A 6,000-nucleotide genomic window follows, 5' to 3' on the forward strand; every position below is an offset into this window, starting at 1 on the left:
CCAGATCTTTAATAACATCAGCTTCGTGTGAATAAAACAAGGTATGGTAATAGTTTATCACCACCAAATCACAATCCCTAGTAGGTGCCAACAACAAAATCTGGTAATATTGGAGTTCAGCTCTGACCAAAAGATTTTTCTCTGAAACCTAGTGGATACTAATATAGCAAGGCCACTTTTAGCCCTCCCTTCTTTAGACTGAAGTTCAGGTAAATGAAAGGTTAAATACCCTTTAAAATGGAAAAGGTCTAATGCCCAAGTCATCTGGAGACATAAAAGATCGAAATTTCTTATCAGGGAAATCTAATTCGGATTTTCAATTTTCTCTATAATCCCCACCATATTCTAAGAAATTGAATTATTCTGATAACAGGCCCTTCGGTCTGTCCATGGGGGATTTAAATCCTCTTCAGCCCCTATATGAAAAAGTAGTGTTATAATTGATGCACCCCAGGAAGGCACTTGATGTCATTGATTCCCTCAAGTGGGGTAAAAACGTAGGAAATGGTAAGAGTATAATGCTTGCTCATCCTCCATGTAATGCTGCTCAGCTGGTGAGGATGGGAAAAGATTCTCAAGTAGTCAGATCTGTAAAAGTGTCTCAGGGTATGGCTTCAGTCTTACTCTGGACAAGACAAGCTTTTTTAACAAAATAATCACCACAGCTGATGCCCTGAAATTTACAACTATGCTGATCCCTAAACACAACTTAGGGGCTTGGCACATCCCTGCAACTATTCTTACCATACTGATGGCATTGCTTAACTGCCCAATATTACCATCTTGTATGGCCAGCCAATGCATCTCCTTATTTTTAAGATCATGACAGTCTTCAGTTTGGCCCAGGCATAGTGCGGGAACGTTTTTCAGACTGATAACATACGCTATCACCTCTGGGGGTAGCTGTAAGGTGACAAGGTATTTAGATGGTATAGATTCCATCGGCAGTGCAACAGGTGGAGTAATTCAGCCTAATTAAACCTGACTCAATCATAACCCTAATGTCCTCCTCAGTATACAGTTAGGAATTAGATATAGTATCCACCAATGGCTATTTCAACTCCAGCAACTCATCCCTCCTAGTCTACCGGCTAATCCCTTTGAATAACTGCAATTACAGTTGCAAGTAGAAGAGTCTTTCCCTTGGAATCGGATTCACTTTTTGTCTTGTTATCCTTGGGGCAAGCCTCTTTGTTGCAGGAGAGGCATCTGAGAGAAGCAAAAGGAGGGTGCATGTATTTCAATACTTAGGATATTGAGAATGACACAAGAATTTTTATAGGCACACAGAGTATTAGATACGGGTGGAATTTGATTTCCAAGGTCCTTATAAATAGAGGGGAGGGTGTCAATGTTAAAGGCCTCAGATACTGCCCGTTCTGTAGCCCCTGATCTCTCCTCCTGTTAAATAATTTTGTTGTTTATAGCACCCATTGCAAAAGTCAATTTAAAAAAAAAATGAATGGAAGTTGTGTCTGAATGTTCTGTACCAACTGAAGGTGAAGCAGGCTTCCTTTTGCCCATTGTTTGCCCCTCCTAGAGTTTAGACTTACAGTTCAAATTCAAAATCCAAGACGGGTGGCCCAGCCCAGCCTCTTCCAGGCTCTAGCAGGCCTGTCGTGGCCCAGTCTTTACCCAGGTGCATCCTGTGCAACGAGACCTCCATAAGCGCTAAATAGAACAGTCAATGGGGAGACCTTCTCCTTAGGTTCTCTACGCAGTGTGGTGTTGGTAGTTCTGCATGACCTGGCATTCATTGGCTTGTGTCCTGAACCACATGATCTCCAAAAGCACTCAGTAGTGCAGTCATTGATGTCCCCTCCTCCTTGAGCCTCAGTGCAGTGTTTTACTGGTAGTCCTGCCAGACTCTGGTGTTCATTGGCTCATATCCTGTACACCAGAATCTCCACAAGCACCTATAGAGCACTGTCAATGGTTGACCCTTCTCCTTGGGCCTCAGAGTAGTGTGGGGCTAGTAGTCCCGCTAGACCCCTGTGTCGGATGGCTTGTGTCCCCAGGAGTTAGGGCCTGATTTCAAGTTTGATGGGCGTGCTACTCCATCACCAACATGACAGATATCCGTCACATTTGTGACAGAGTAACCCCATCCGTCAAACTCTAAATCAGGCTCTTAAGCTTCCAAAGACCCAGCAGATCTTGTGAAGGGTCAAACAGTCCCTACCCTGAGCATCGACCCTGACAATTATTTAATTTGAGCGTCAACTGATTTTTGGTGGAGAATGTGGACAATAGAAAGTTCTAGTTAATCCATTTTAAAATAATTAACTTAATTAGTTGGAAAGTGTTGTGGCGGAAAGTTGAATTCTGAAATAATTTGTATAATTGCTGGAGTGGCTGTAGATGCCCGCCCCTGGTGGTTCTTTATTGAGTTAAAGGTAAGATGTTGTTCCAATGTGATTTTTAGTATTGTTTTTTGTAGTATAACCCATCATAATGCTGAGGTGTGATGTGATTTTGTTCATGATTTCATATTAAGTCATTGTTAGTGTGTTATGTGCATGCATTGATAAAATTTGAGTTGTACTATATTAAATTGTAATTTGTTGCATGAATTTCTGAATTTTTGCAGATTGCATTTTCATAAAGGAACATTGTGATTTTATGTGAGTTTCATGTAAAGGTTTTTGGATTAGTGTGTAAAGGTGATGGATTTGTGGGGACATCAAGTTACATATAACGTTGGCTGCTGAATAAAGGTGTAGTACCAGGTTATAAGATAAAGGTTATGAGATGCTTAAATGCCCAGGTGTGATTGAGGCTAAGTAGTGGTGTTTATTCTGTGCAGGTTGATCGATACTCTGATCAAAGGGTAAGCTACTGCTGGTTGAAAACACATCTGGTCTGATTGATGGAGCTAGAAAGGTACTATTCCTTTTAGTGTTAAGTTTGATCTGATTCCCTACACTTGGAAGGGAGGCGAAGGTGTATGTGTTTTGGCTTACTAATATCATGCTTTGTGAATGAATAAATGAAATGAATTGTGCTTAGTTTTGAAGTCGTATTGTGATTGGTTGTGATTCATTACATATATTGTGAAACTTGATTGAACCAGCAATGGGTGCGAATATGGCAAAGCCTAAGGGATCGTTCTATAGTGGGGCGGTTCCACCGTAGTGCTACATTTGACATGCTGCTTAACCAGGTTTTAGGAATGTGACCGTATCTTAAAGAATGGCAAAATTCTACAAAACGCAACAAAAAATGGCAATTTCCTGAGAACGGTGTGTTCAATGTGAAGAAAATTTAGTATTTGAGGCCTGTCATGTGTGAGATGCAACCGCATCTGAGGTCTGCGCACATTGAGGTATTAAATAAATGGAATTATGTGGCCACTGAGAAGACACATCAGAAAATGTTAAAGGGTTAAGTTAGTAAGGCTGTTAATAATTGGTTGAAAATCAGATTGTGTTTATGAAAAAACAAGTGGTATGAGAATATATTAGAAACTGTAGGTGTGTTTTCTGCACTGCTACTGACTTAGAAGAAAAAGAAAACAAAAGAGCATGAAACGGAAAGTAAAAATGAGAAAAAGGAAAACAATCAGAGTGATTCGGAGAGAGAGGATGAGATCATAGATAGTGTGGTGATTGATGTGAGACCACCCTTGTATAATGAGGGTCACATGCAAGGGCCAGAAGTGGGAGCAGGAAAGCAGAGGGTAGGGAGAGTAGAACCAGAGCCTAGTCCTACATCACAATGGATGTAGTGGAGATTCTTATTCTTAAATTTAATGGGAATTCGCGAACTGTGGCAGAAACAGTTATTTTTAATTCTAAAAGTTCAAAATGTAATAGACAAATTTGTATTTTTATGTGCAGAAGCAGGGAAGCGAGCTTCATCATATATTTCAAAGGCTTGAATAAGTGGCTGAAGAATTGAAAGTGGAATTGAAAAAAGAGAGTTAGGGAGAATATTAGAATAAAAATGAATTGCAGAAACAAAAGATTATACCTGGAGGGAAGAGGACACCAGTGATTACGAGTTGTGTGGGTAAATCACAAGGTCCATTCATGAGGTTGCAGGTGGATTTTGTAGGGATGCCACCCTACAATGGTCTCAGGTGTATGCTTGTGATGGTCTGTTTTCGAGGTTGGCCGAAGTCTATCCCACTAGAAACTGTGGCTCACTGTGGCCAAGCTAAAATTAAGTGAAAGAAACCATGGATTTGGTTTGCAATCTTCTATAGAATCAGATAAAGGGACTCATTTTAAAAACAATATTATTAGGGTCCTCTGCGTGGCACTGAAGATCAAGCAGAAGTTCCATTGTATCTACCATCCTGAAGCATCAGGTGTAGTGGAAAGGGTGAATGGTACAACAAAAGCAAAATTACCCAAAGTGTGGGCCTCAACAACCTTGATGTCTAGATGCTCTACCATTCTACTTAGCATGAGAAATACCCCAAGTGACCGGATTATCACCCCACAAGATTATAATGGCCATCTCCTGCATGTCTGAACATTACTGGTGGTCTATTTATCGATACTGCAAAGGTTTGGCTGGTATGGTATTCTCTATCTCTCACCAGGTGAAGCTTGTTAGACCTTCAGCGAACACTGAACCCTGCCACAACCTAGAGACCTGGCCCTGGTGAAAGAACTGCCTGGAGCCACACATCTCACATGAAAAGACTGTGGACTACAGATAAAGAAGCAGTGATAAAATTGTTGATTCACAGAGTCCAGCTTGACTTCCCAATGTGGATGTGGGGGCTGGGAGGGAGAGCAGTTCAAGAAGAACATAAACGTCAAAATCAAAATCAAGAAAATCTAACTTTAAAATGTTTAGCTCCATAGAACCCAAAGTAAGAATTGATGATCTGTTCCATAGTGCAAGGGTACCTGTGTTATGGGCAGGATTGTTCTGTCCAGGAAGAGATGCTGTCCTGCATAGAAAGCAATCCTTAAAGACATTTAGAAATAAAGATACTCCTCCTTGGTATGCCTTACTGGGGAATTTTGCAGCATTTTTAGGTTTACTAGCTTCAGTAAACCTAGGATTGCACTTGAATCCATTGGTCGTTGCATGGGAAACATGCTCCACCCCTGGAACGCCTCCCAGCTTGAAATGTAATGTAAAGCAGCACGATCGGCTGTGCAGCATTACATTTCTGTACAAACCCACCCAAGCCATGGCAACAGCTCCATGTGTTTAAACATTACTGAAACCTTTGCATTGTCCTTATGTCGTAAAACTGTACGATGCAATGACACCACAAGTCTTTAATAAATCTGGGCTTTTTGTAATTTTTTTTGTAAAAAAAAATGGCTTCAAGCAAAGAGATATTTTACATGACTCAAATCATTTTTTTAATAGTTTTTATTTTAATAATACTAATTCAAATTTAAGAGAGTCTATATTTCACTGATGGATATGTTTCAACTAGCAAAGGTAATTCAAAATATATTAAGACAGAGTCATGGGTTAGATTGTAGATAATGAAAATCATGGAGGAAATACCTAAGCTAATGTGCTTAGTAATTTTACAGAAAATATTAACATCCCTAATTGTTATATCTGCAAATAGCTACCAACTTCTGTATCAGAAGGTGTCACATACATACAGCTTCCTCTCCTATGGCCTTTTGTGCTAAGTGTATTTTAGCCTGATCAAGAATCAGAACGTTTTGGAAGAGCATGAAGTAGGTAACCATGTATCTTTGATTAAATGCCTGAAGTTATAAGATTAGATTCTTCTACTAAATATAATATTCCTGTTCTATAATTATAAGATGAATGAGAGGGGTGTCTGTAAGTTGACTTTTGCAGAGTGTAAATTTATGAGGAAATATGATGAGAGGAGAGTGCAAAGTATTATGAGTGGTGTTGAAGGAATGGAATTTCATTTAAAAGATGACAAATACATTCACAGATATATCCTAGAGTCAGAATTTCAAAAGAGAATAATGAAGTTGTGTGCATGATGAGAACTAGATGTATGACCATTGTAATGTTGAATTATATTATTGTAATATTATT

The sequence above is a fragment of the Pleurodeles waltl genome, chromosome 7, assembly GCF_031143425.1.
Source record: "Pleurodeles waltl isolate 20211129_DDA chromosome 7, aPleWal1.hap1.20221129, whole genome shotgun sequence".
Lineage (NCBI taxonomy): Eukaryota > Metazoa > Chordata > Amphibia > Caudata > Salamandridae > Pleurodeles > Pleurodeles waltl.